The 13,980-nt window shown below is 34.4% G+C and overlaps 2 pseudogenes; one reads left to right on the top strand and one right to left on the bottom strand.

Annotated features, from left to right (window-relative positions):
- The first annotated feature begins 1,216 nt into the window (after positions 1–1,216).
- On the top strand, positions 1,217–7,345 carry LOC121204809 (TOM1-like protein 9; annotated as a pseudogene).
- Positions 7,346–7,990: 645 nt separating this feature from the next.
- LOC121205110 (ER membrane protein complex subunit 1-like) lies at positions 7,991–11,928 on the bottom strand (annotated as a pseudogene).
- Between the last annotated feature and the right edge of the window lie 2,052 nt (positions 11,929–13,980).

Raw genomic sequence — 13,980 nt, 5'->3', positions numbered from 1 at the left:
AAGAATAAATTGGTCCTTTTGTTACAACTTTAATTTATTTATAATGTTTGCAATTGGTCATTGTATATTAACATTAAGTACATGTGTGACATGCAACGTGGATTTATTTGCTTATTTTATCAGCCATGTCAGTTTTTACTAGTAAAATTAGATAGAATTTTTAATAGAAAGGACTGATTTGTTATTTGATCTAATTTATAAAAATTAATTTTTCTATTTTTAAGTAAAGAGACAAAATATAATCTAACTCTTAATAAAAAAATTTCATAATATTTTTACTCAAACTAAATTAAATCTCATACATAATAATCATACTTGATAAAAACTCAAATATCTAAACATATAATTATATAAGATAAATTTTAAACTTGAATATTCAAAAGGCAAGAGTATGGTTTTTACCAACTGCATTAAAATCTCATTAGCTAAAGAAAATAATATTTAATGAGGTTTTATTTGTAATCTTTTAGGGAGTGAGTAGGAAGCCGGTTTTCTTCTTGGTTTGAAAGTTGGAAACCGTTTTCAATCATTAAAAATAAATAAACAAATAAAAATAGATAAGTGTATAGTCACAAAAATCAATCTGTCTTTTCAATGGACAGCGAAATAAACTAAATTAGATCACACACTGTCCCTACTGTGTCCCCCTTTCAACTTCAATATGTTAGAAACGGCACCCTCATTTTACATTTTTTTAACCCCATCCCTCGGTAGTTGTTCGTTAGTCACGTGTATAACCGCCACCTCATTCCTCGTCTTCTAATATTTTGTTCCTTTCTCGGCCTTTTGGCTAAGATTAATTGTTTTATATTTTATCAATAATCATATAAATTTTAACATCATTTGAATATTCCCTTTCGACCGGGTGTAATAAAGTTACTGTAATATTTTTAGCGTATTATAGTTTTTTTTATATTTTTTGAAAAGAATACAACATTTCTTATATATTAAAAAATATTTTATAAAATAAATTTAATTACATAATATGATATTAATTTAAAATATAAATTTGACTGATAATTATTTCAATTTTTATGTGCATAATGATATTACCAAATTTAGGCGGACAATAATACACAGTTCGCATATTAATCAGCGGTCAGCAACCATCCGTATCGAGGCAAGTACATCTAGATATATCACGTGTGTACTTTCTCGACACGTGACATATTTTGATTCGCCTTCCCTTTTATTTACTTCACCTCTCAGATAATTTTAATTTTTTTCTCTAAATGGGAAAAACGAAAAAAAGAAAATTCGATTTATACGAGATAGAGACAGAATTGGTGGGAGAAGCGAGGGAACAGAGAGGAACTGCCGATTCCTCGCTGTTTGATTTTATTTTTATAAATATTGAATTTTCTGGTGGCGTCTCCGGTATCGCAGTTCGTCGCGATCTCTCCAGACGGTGGCCGGAATAGGATTGATTTTTTCTTCTCTTTTTTTTTAGGCGGGAATTGCTTTTCTTTTTTCTGAACGAAGATGGTGAGCTCTATAGTGGACAAAGCAACCAGCAGCATGCTGATCGGGCCTGATTGGGCTAGGAATCTTGAGATCTGCGACATGCTATATCGCGACCCTGTGTATGTGTTGCACTGGATTCCAGTTTCTCCTCTCTCTCTCTCTCTTAGAATTATTACGTCTGAATTTTATTAAGAAATTATATGAAGATTGTGAATCTAGTCTCTTGTCTTATTATTATTTTTAATTCTCATGAATTTTAAAGAAATTAAAGATATTTGGCTTAAGATGTTTGTCTAGATTGATCAGTTTGCTTTATTCTTTTTCTCTTTTGACTGTTCAATATGTAATTAAACTCTCTCTTTTTGAGAATTATTGCGTCGAATTCGATTAATAAGAAAGAATTGACGAGATTGTGAATATAGCTTCTTATCTTGTTTCGGAATTTTGTTATTGTTTTTTGTTGTTGAAATTTTCATAAATTTTATGGAAATGAAAGATATTTGGTTTAGGATGTTTATGTAGATCGACCAGTTTGCTTTTTCTTTTTGGTTTCTCTTTGTTCAATATGTAATTTAATTCATGGATGCATGTGATAATACAGCTTTTAGATATGGAGTGGGTTGATCGATAGAGAATAAAGGATTTAATTTCACGTAAAGACAGTTTGGTAAATGGTAACAGAGAGCTCAGCTATTTGTCTCAAAGTTGAAATATTACCATGTGATAGATTATTTTATTGGTTGTGACCTTATTATCCTGATGTTTCAATTTTCCTTTTTCAGATATGAACTAGATTTTTAGTTACCTTAAACGTGATCAGCTTAATGATAATTATGTTGTATGCTAGTGCTTTTGTTTATCATTTGTGGTCATTTTCTCTGGACGGGTTCTAGTTAATTTGAGGCATTTTGAAAGCAGAAAGGGTTGAAAGGTTTAGTTTCCTCCTTTTTTTGGTTAATATTGGCTCTTCTTTTTTCAATTTTCTCTCTCCAAAGGAGGAAGGCTGGAAGCTTGCTGGATTTATATGTTTTATGTTTGAATTTTGTGCTTTCTTTTAAGAAAAAAACATTGAAACATGATTGTTGTTTATCAGGCAAGCGAAAGATGTTATGAAAGGCATAAAAAAGCGGCTTGGAAATAAAAATCCTAAAGTTCAACTTCTTACACTAACTGTAAGCTCCTGAGAAGTTTTACATTGATTTCTACTAATCAATGGCTATAATTATCACACGTTTTATTTATCATCTTTTTCTTATATAGATCTAAATTTGTTCAATTTTGATCTATTTCTTATGTTCTAGCTACTAGAGACTATTGTAAAAAACTGTGGGGACATTGTCCATATGCATGTTGCAGAGAGAGATGTTCTCAGTGATATGATTAAAATGGTCAGGAAAAAGGTAAGTAAATGTAACATCCTTATGGATCTATTTTCTCGTAGTAAAATGTGTTCTCAGCTTTTATACTGTTCAATTGTAGCCTGATTTTCATGTCAAAGAAATGATATTGGCTCTGATTGACACTTGGCAAGAGGCTTATGGTGCAAATTCAAGACATCCACAATATCATGTTGCATACCAAGAGTTATTGGTATGTCTACTGAGGTCTCTCATCTCAAACTGCATTTCTTAGGATCCATTTACTCGTATGCTATATTTTGTTCATGATACCGTTGTGCATGCTGTTATGCAAGTAGCAATTTCACATAATTTGGCCTTTTCCCTCTTTTTCTCTGACCCAAACTGGTTTATTGTTTCAGCGTGCTGGGGCAGTATTCCCTGAGAAGAATGAGAGCTCTGCTCCTGTATTTACTCCTCAAACACAACCCTTGTCTTATCCCCAAAGTATTCGTAATCCTGATAGGCAAGAGAGAGTAGAGAGAGTTGAGTCTTCTGCAGAGCCCGATTTCCCAACCCTGAGGTCTTCTTTTTGTTCCTCAGTTGTAACATTGCCAAATTTTTTTAAAGGAAAATCTCTTAATGATGTCTTTGTAGAAAACTGTTCTGCAGTAATGATTAAGCAAAAGTCTGCTGCTCGTAATAAATTCTTCATTATCTATTATTTGAACTAAAAAGCTTGTTGAAATAAATGTCTTCTTTCTTCTACAGTAAGGTTCAATTATTTAATGAGGATAGTACTCCATTCTAATAAGAACATATGGCTCTTTTTTTTTTAATTGTACTTTTTACATATTACAACAGGAGTAATTGTCAGAACAAACTTTTTGTGCACTTAATGTACAGTAAAGATGGATCAAAATGAATTATTGAGTGAAAAAAATTGTATTTGTTTTAACTTCTCAATTTGGTGAATTATGCTCCATGTCCTTAGCTGTTAAACATGGTTATTTTGTACTCGGATCAGTAATTGCCCTTTCCTTGTTGAGGTAGAGCAGTAGGGACTTTCCACAGATTAGAGTAGTTATAATAGTTGAAAATTTTGTATGGACTATTATTCTGTCATATTATTGATAGCGACTTACATTCCTAATTCATCGTTCCTACTTGGTACTTTATCATTGATCATGCTTCTAGTGTTCTAACTGGAGTTTTTTTTTATCAGTGTGACAGAAATTCAGAATGCACGGGGTATTGTGGATGTCCTTTCAGAAATGATAAATGCATTAGATCCTGCAAACAAAGAGGTATGGGTTCTCAATTTTTTATTTTGGAATTAGTAGGTTCACAATTTGAAATGTAGAGAAAAGTGATATATTTTGTTTACTTGCTAGAACTATTTCGTGTTCTCACAAGTGCATAGTGATGTGGATTCCCAGTGACAAGTTATTAATTGGATTTAAAGTTACTATCGAAGTTGTAATATAACTGATTTGTGTGGTGATTTGGTTGGCTATGCTCCAATTTGTCAGATTGTGAACCAGTTTTCAGTGTAAACTTTATGTTTTGCCAACTCTGATAATGAAGAACGTTTCAAAATTCATGAAAGTTTGACACTGCTAAATCGTCTAATAATCTTTATTTTGAATATTATGGTTTTTTAAACTTCATTTTCTATTTGCATGTTCACTGATCTTTCATTCTACAATTTCAGGGACTTAAGCAGGAGGTGATTATTGACTTAGTGGAACAGTGCCGTGCCTACAAGCAAAGAGTTGTACACCTTGTTAATTCAACAACGTAAGGACACCCTGTTAAAGTGGTGTTATCCTACATATGTTAAGTCTTAGATTTCCTTAGTCTTCTATTCATGTTGGATCTCTCCACCTATTGCCGATTGATTTTTAGTTGGATGCTTAATATTGTAGCAGAGGCCATCTGTCTTCTTTTGTTTCTGCCTAAACACGTGAGGTTGTCCACATGTAGAACTCGTTAAGCTACATGTGAGTGAGAGTTACTGACAATTGGTTTTAGGTCGGTTCTTAACACTTTTACCATTACCTTCCTAGTTACTTAGTACATTTCTATAGTTTGATGATTTGATGTTATCATTTGTTGTCATGGTCCTGACATTCTTTCCTGGGGGCTTCTTTGATACATTCCATTTTGTATTACCTGACCCTTTAGGTTATTGTGCAGTATCACTTGGTAAAATGCATGACTGAAAAGAGGGAATGGAATCCCGACTGTTGAGATCAAAGGATTTCATTATTTTATTCAATTATATTCCTTTTAATGCTTTTCTGGCTAGCTACCAGAGCAGTCTGTGAAAGGATTAATTTCTTTTCTTTTCCTTTTTTGCTTGAACCTCTCTGTGATTACCTTACTGAATACCTTTATGTGCATTTCTATTCAATTTCCACATGACATTGTCATCTATTCTTGAATGTATGGTGTATGAGTTGCATTGGTAGTTAGTTTAACATCCGTGGAATCGCAGACGAAATTGTAAGAAATATCTTTTTCATATAAACCTTTGTCTCTCTTGTAGGGATGAATCACTCTTATGTCAAGGTTTAGCATTGAATGATGATTTGCAGCGTATACTGGCAAAGCATGAAGCGATAGCTTCAGGAACTTATCAAGCAGACAAATCTAAGCCTGAAGCTGCAAGAGAACTTGTGAATAGCACTGGTGGCCTAGTTGATACCGGGGGCAACAGCAAACAGTCTGAGAGAAGGTAATTATGCTTCTTTAAGCTGGACTATTATATCCTGGGATCTGGTGATCAAAATTCAAAATTATTGGTCTTTTGTGTTATACGAAATGATAGAATATTTCTAAGAGCAATAATGTCTATCATGCATGTCTTCTTGTCCTAAGCATTACCCTGGAACTTAGTTACAAGTTTCTTACACGAATCCTTGACAAAATCTAGTTGCTGGATTTTTTTGAAATAGTTTCCTCACTTCAGGTGCTTGATATTGTTTTAAGTGGAAACTTTTTGAGCATTTTCAGATATAGTTATTAGTTGCGCATTTCTCTGTGAGGAGAGAGTGATTTGCTTATCAAATTTAGGTTGCTAGGACTGACATTGAGATTCATTTAATTCCAAGTTATCTGAAATCCTTAATTAGATGTTTCCGGTAGTTTGAGCTTTAACAAAAAAGATTCTTCTCAGATCTATCTCCAGCACAAATTCTCAAGCCCCTGCAACTAACGGTTCAACTCCTCCGGCACCAGTAAATCCCAAAATGGACCTTCTTAGTGGTGATGACTACAATATGCCGAAGGCAGATGATTCACTTGCCCTTGTTCCTGTGGAAGAACCACAACAAAATACTCCTGCGTCATCACAGCAAATGGCCCTCGTACTCTTTGATATGTTTCCTAACAGTAACAACACTTCTAATTCTGTAAACACCCAATCTTCAGGTTTGTCCGGACCACTATATCCTTTGGCTCCTCAAATTCAGCAGCAGAACATTTTGGCTCCTCAAATTCAGCAGCAAAATGGAAATGCACCAAACATCAGGTTACCTCAATATGAGCAATCATTTGCTCAGGGCTCAGGTCCTGCCTGGAACAATCAGCTGGTTCAGCAGCAGCAGCAACAGCAGTCCCCGTCACCCGTCTATGGTTTGTTTCAGTTTATACTATGCTTTTTTATTCTTAGCAGAGCATTTTACTTTGGGCAAAGACCATTTTCATTCCAGATTTCACTCGAGGAAATCATTAACATACATATATCGTAACGATCTTTTTCTCACCAAATTCATTTTAGTGGCATTTTAAGCTTCTGCTACTACTAATACTATGTTAGAATTAATGAATGCTTCTTTTTTTGTATGTTGAGAAGGTGCCCCGAGTAGTAGCTCACTACCACCACCACCCTGGGAAGCATCAGCGGCAGACCCTGGCCCAGTCACAGTTCCTCAGTTTCCCCAGCCACTGGTTACTCAAGTTGTTGCAACACACGGCCAACCTCCCTTAGGACCTCAACCTATGGGAAGTGAACAAGTGGTGGGTATATACATTCAGCCAATCACAACCAGTCATTTATCGGCAATTAATAATCAGCAACAGCCTGCTGTTTTCCCTCCCCAACAAGTCCAGGGACCGCAATATAATATCAGCATGGTTCCACCACAAATGGCAGTAGTTCCCCAGGCAATGGCTCCAGTGTATCCTCCTCAACAAATGTATGGTGGCCACCAAACAGTACCATATTGCAGCGGTTATGGTGAACAACAACAATATCTTGATCAGCAAATGTATGGGCTATCCATCAGAGACGACAATGGTTCCACTTCATCTTACAACCCACCAACCAGGCCTTCAAACCAGAGGATAGGCTATTTGGAGACCTGGTTGACATGGCCAAAATTAAATCAACAAAAACCAATCCCGCAAGACCTCGTACTGGTAGTATGTGAATCATCAATTTTTTTTGTTACATATTTTTTGGTGACTAACTTGTATACCTTTTTCTTGAATATGTATATATTTTACTTTTCTATTAAATATATGTATATATTTGGTTTTCTTCTTTTATGACAAATATTAATTTTATTGTGATATAATGTATATGATGAAATTCTTTCCAAGTTTTGAAGACTGTTAGGCCTATGGCTGTTATATTATGGAATTTGCAATTGACTTATGGAATTAGAGGGTTGTCTTGAGTTATATTTGAAGTGCAAGCAATCTTGTTTTAAACCAAAACTTATGGATTTCTAATCACAAATTGGTTGGCTGCAAATAAGGATGTAAATGTGGCTTTGATACTTATCACAAATTATTCAAGTTTGATTAAAAAATTCGAACTTGATTCGGTAATTATCAATTTTAAGCTATAAGTCGAATTTGAGCTTAATAATACTCGGTTCGAACGGCTCATAAATTTATTGAAGTTTTTATTTTTAATATATATTTTAAATATTGTATATTATTACATTATGTTATTGCTTTTAATATATATTATAAAGTTCAGCTCAAGTTCAGATTTGTTAGTATCCAAGTTTGACTCAGCTCAATTGCACTCTAGACATAAAAATTTCAAAAAGTATACTTATTTCTACTCATAACCCTTTTAAGTTAAAAGGAAAAACTATGCCTTTTCGATTGTTGTAATAACAACGATACCGGTTGAGCTTAACAACAAACGGAAAATCAGAACCACAAAATAATGATCATAATATTGTTATCATCGTTATTTAAATTCCTAATTTCGGATTTACAAAAATTTCAGAATAAAAAAATAGCATTCAAATCATAAATCTAAGTCGTCCGTAAATCTAAAAAAGAAAAAGGAAAAGGAAAATTCAGTAGGAAACTGTAATGTGCGGGGACTTACTTCTTATTATCTCCATCTATCTTGTAGTTCTTTCCTCTGAGATAAAATCCAAGTAACAAAGATTGCGGCTACAAGCGCCACGATTGTAATGAGAAGCAAGGCATAACTAAAATCTTCAGTGAGTGAATCATAGGTCCTTGAAGGTGCGTAATGTGTGAAAAACAGGTCCAATCCATGTGCAAACACTAGTGTTGTTGATTCTAGCTTCGCCGCCACTGTTATTATACTTTGAAGACCTTCCACTCTAAGGCTATGAGTAATATAAGACTGGAGAAAGAAAATAAGTAATCAAAACACCCCCATCACTTCAGAAAGTGCTCATGGTCGGCCAGTTCAGCATATGCATATGCCTTGGCATTTCATGCATTTTATTATATTTTGCTTAAAATGTTTTATATTTTATACATTTTGAGGTTATTTATAGTTTGTATTATATAAATTTTTAAACATTTATGTATTTATGTTGTATTTATTACTTCTCGTGTCATATCATGTTTTAGATATTTTTATATATAATATTCTTGTCATTATTAGGTTAATTGAATAGTAAAGAAACATCTCAATAAACCATATATATATAAATTTATATTCATACTAATAAATAGATCTATATATTTAAATGGCATGCAACCACAGGTAAAAGATTTATTATGTTACTGTCAATAAAAACTTGGCACCGTTAACAAAAGCTAAGAACTGAGTTTGAGTCTCATCATATGTAATCGTGTATATGTAGGTCTTCAATTTTAAATTTTAGTTCCACTCATTTCTGATTTTTTATCTGTATGTATTATAATAATTTAATATTACTTTATAGTTACACATATTTATACCTACATCTTATTTATTGTTATAAAAGGTTGTTTAGAAAAAAAAATATCTTCATATATAAAAGAAACAAAGAATAAGCTGGCCAGGGTGAGAACACATACGGGAAACTAACCTGAGGAATGATTGGCAATGAATCTGTTAGTGGTATAATGCCTTCTTCTCTCTCTGCTTGTGTGGGGTTAACTGGTCGACGTGGATCCAGGAAACGCTTGTCCAGTGCCAAAACCTATAATACATACGCTTAATACATTGCTACCATTTGTAGAAAACAGCAAATCTCTTAAATCTTTAAGAAGAAAACATGAAATAACTATAGTGTAGAAATGAAGAAGGCAACTCCATGATTTAACGAACCTGATCACCAATCGTACCAATGAGAAGCTGTTTTGAAGTTATACCCTTTACTGTTAATGTCACTGCTATAGCTTTCAATGAATGGGTGAAAAAGTAGGACTGTGATTTCGTTATGACCTCTGCTCGAGAATATGAAGAAACCGGTGAAGTAAGGTTGTGATTTCCAACAACAAGCTTCCAAACATCTTTGTTGTCCTGTGGATAGTGTTTGGAAATGATAAATTTAAGTAAAGTTACTTGCAAATTCAACATAAACTAGTCGACTTCATATGCTTACAGCTCGAGACTGGTCGTAAATTTCGATGACCGACATCTCATATCTATGTGCTCTAAGGTTGAAATAGTGGTAGACTACCCAGTTCTCACTTAAAACCTACAATAAACAAAACGAACATCATCAACTACATACCTTTTGAAGCTACTTATGACATCAATATGAGAAAGCCAATGAGAACTTACAGCTTGTACAGGGCCCTGTGAACCATGATGAGTCATACGGTGCAATACACGACCCGTTACAGTGTCGATAAGATATACAACCAACCATGATTCTTCTGGTGTAACAGATCCGATTTCACCACTGGCTTTGGGTGCAACAGTTGCCACGAAAAGTAGATTACTTGATATATATTTATACATGACATCCTGGTCTGCTATAAGCTTTGCTTGAGTATGTACCGCCTGTAAAACTCGAATCATAAAGCATTAACCACATGACACCGTTGGGAAGTAACCATATTTACCTATCTTCCATAACCCCATTAACCACATCACTAAGCAAAATCTTGGAGAAAAGCCATGGGGAGGAGGAAAACACTTTACCTCGTTCAATTTCTAGTGGCAGTTGTAATGATCTTTCTGATTCAGAGGGCAACACAATTGACCACAACTCCCTAGAGTCAAAGCAGAACTCATCAGCCACATTGCTACCGCACTTGGTCTTCAAAGCATACCCCTTGATGATACCATTATCATCGTCGACAGAGTACCAGTATACATTTGAAAACTCACTTTGGAAACTATCAATAGCCTCAGGAGTTTTGGGGTATAAATGTGCATGCTTATCGGCATCGATTAGGAGATGGAGTCGCTGCTCTGTTGAATCTGTATATGGCAGCGGAATAACTTGCGCAACGGAATGAACAAGACTTAAAGAACTAAACTCCTTTCCTGTATAAGAATCAACAAGAGAAAGTACACCTAGTGCATCTGAACTTGGACCACACCTTCCAACTACAAGCACAGATGGATTTTCATCCAAAGCATGATGGTGGGGAACCAGCCACTGATACAAGTTAAGTACTATTGGCTGTCGACATGATTCCGACTTGTGTGGAGACTGTAGCAAGTGAGACCAGACAATGCGTCCATCTCCAGTATGCAAGGCAAAAAGCTCCCTGCCCTTGTTAGTGCTATCAGCAGCTTCCGGAAGCCATGTGGTCTCGGGTCATTTTGCTCTTCTCAGAACTTTTTAACCTCATATGTTGTATGGCAGCTATATCTTCAGGGGTTGCAAGCATTAGTGTTCCCTTCAGTTTCAGCACATGTCCCTTAAGAAAAAAAGAGCACCTGTCAAAACCACATTGTTGAAATCATAACATTCTTGAAATCAACTTAAAAGATTTATGTTCCATACCTTAAGCCATTCAAAGAGGTTGAGCTCCACTTTGCGACAGATACACCAGCCTTTCCACAGGGAGTTCTGAAGTAGTTACATCAATTATTGATGCCAAACCATCTTCCCTGCTCCAGACAATTGCACCTTGTTGTAATAACAAATGAATGATCTCCATCAAATCAAAGCCGAATCCATGAACCATCAGTTCGATAAAATTATAAAAACTTATGGACAACCACGTGCTGGTCCTTTAATGCTTTCTTAAGCAAACTATCCAATCATGTGCTGCTGACTGTGAGATGAATACTGCTGCCTGCATGTTGAACCAATGCAAATGCTTGTTGGCCCTCAGAGATTGAGAGAGCATCACTAACGACTGTTTCATGATTTGTTTTTCCACCACTTCTAACTTGCCTTCACCTATCACTCTAAAATATAGTAGCTGCATCAGTTTTAATTGCAAATATTCCTGTGACCGATGGATGTATTATGACTGCCAGTCCCGGAGAATCCTCTAAAAGATTGAACAGGTGTCTGTGAGAACTAATTTTCCATTGTGAAAACTTATTGTTAGCAAAATTGACCCTGTGGAATCTAGAGCCACAACTGTCTCACTAGAACTAGTGAAACTTCTCCCGTAAACCGGCCAGAGAAGGCTGTGCTTCATGTTCAGCAACTCTCCATTCTTGGCATTGATTTTATACATCTCAAACTGGGATGATGCAGCAAATCCTACAACGTATATGAAACCACTGCCTGGAGGCTGAATACCTGCTGACCTCAAGGCTGCAAGTAACATGGCAACATAGTACATCAATGATGCGTTATTTTCAAAGGGGAGTGAGTGGAGAGGAAGCTTTGAAATATTAACTTTTATTTGACTAACCTTTCTCAAATCCTCTTCCAAAGAACCTCACCATCGATGCAAGAAACAGCATTAGGCGACATTGCTGAAACGATGAGTACATTGTCCTTTCAATAACAATTTCTCTGCACAATGTTGATATGGTAAATCAAATAGGCTGGTCAAAAGGCAGGATCTGAAGTTTCGAGAAGATAAAGTCGAACAATACTAATTCAACAAGCACACTTCTTTACATAAACTACCTATTTTTTGTACGTGCACAGACAACTATATATCTTTTAGAACGAAATCTAATGAACAATAAATTGTGCTACAGAAACAAATATAGCATGAAAGGTCCAAATCAGTAACCATGATCACAGAAACAGATCGACGTGTCAAAAAGATAGAAGCAAAAACAATGTTAATTGGAAAGATTCTCGAAATGAAAATTCTAATGCTAACCGTTAACAACAGTGTTTTGAGTGCTTTGGACCATGAAGTGAAGATTCCCACACATCTGCCCATCAGGAAGATTCCATGCTCTTAAAATACTTCCTCCTGATGAAGGTAATGACATCTGCAAAATTAAATTTATTCAAAACTTAATCAGTTAATAGAAGCAAGAAGTTCACAACTTTCCTTACTGATAGCAGAAGGAGAACAGACATTTAATCAAACAAAATATCCAATAAATATGAACAACAAAAGTTGGAAACTAAATCAAGCAATGCAAGTAACCTCTCTACGTTACTCAGATTTTAAAGATTTTCAAGATTTCATGTATATGTCTCCGTAGATAATACTTTAAGAGAAAAAATGAATACTCGAAACAATACAACGAAGAATTGAAAACTAAGCAATAAAATACTTCAAACTAAAATGGATAACGAACAATTTCCAAGCATCAACCAGCACGATAGTCCAGACATGTCCAAACAATAAAAAACACAAGTATGAAAAAAATTGAGATAAATAAATAAATAACATAAAAAAATACTTAATTGTGATCGAATAAATCGGACTTACAAATCGCTCTGCGAAGATCGAGTGTACTAAATGTTTGTTCGGTGGATGCTACGACGTTTCGACCAGTTTTATGAGGGTGAAACACTGCTTGCTTACTTCCCGATGTACTGCTGATGCCTGAAGACTAAACAATTTATTAATAAATTAATGTTAAATTGAATTGGAACGAGATAGTTAAAATTACCAATCCATGAGCCTACTTGATCTCGTAAAGAAAGGATCGGTGTAGAGAGAAAAAGAAAAAACGAAATAAAAGACTAATCGCATTGGCTAATGGCTAATGGCTAAGGCGAGGATTGAAGAATGAATTGTAAAAGATCTGAGAGAGATGTGGAGATGACGACTATCGGCACAAACACTGCTTCAGCTTTGCTCCATTAAAGCCGGTTCTACTACTATTAGCTATTAATTTGTTTTGCATTTTTACTAAATACGTGCTTATTTTTTATAATCTCATTCATCCTTATATTTACTACTGATATTTTATTCTACTTTATTTGTCACAATTTAATCCTTATAAAGAATTTTTCGAGTACTTATTACCCTTAACTCTGAAACCAAGAAATTACTGTTGGTCAAAAAAAAAAATCATCCAAAAAAAAATGAAGGTGAAAAACAAAACAAAAAAACATTGGATTTATAAGCATTTTATGTATCATTATATTAAAGGGTAAACTATGAACTAGTTAATTTTGTTTATCTTAGGTTACATTTTAATCACTATGTTTAAAATATTATGTTTTGTCACTTACGTTATTATGTTGTAACATTTTAGTCACTAAGTTAATTACAGTTAATAGTGTAATGGTAAGCTAACTTGGTATGTCAAATCATCATTTTAAACAAAAAAATTTAAACAATTGTCCCCATATTTTTTTGTTTTGAGCATTTAATTTTTTTCTTTATTAAATGAACTAATAAAATAATAAAAATTTATAATAGCATTAGACTATCTATTGCTATATTTAATCTTTTATTTCGATTCTTTATGAATCAATGACACTAGGGACTCGACATAAAAAAAATTATATAAATAAAAACACTATGTGCTTCCTACTTCTCAATAGTTCAATAGCAAAATCTTCACAAACTCCATATCACTATCCTCAAACCTCGTATCAACGTGCTAGTTTGAACAAATTTATTT

The sequence above is a fragment of the Gossypium hirsutum genome, chromosome A08 (genome assembly GCF_007990345.1).
Source record: "Gossypium hirsutum isolate 1008001.06 chromosome A08, Gossypium_hirsutum_v2.1, whole genome shotgun sequence".
In the NCBI taxonomy this organism is placed as follows: domain Eukaryota; kingdom Viridiplantae; phylum Streptophyta; class Magnoliopsida; order Malvales; family Malvaceae; genus Gossypium; species Gossypium hirsutum.
This window is presented reverse-complemented; position numbering and strand designations above follow the sequence as displayed.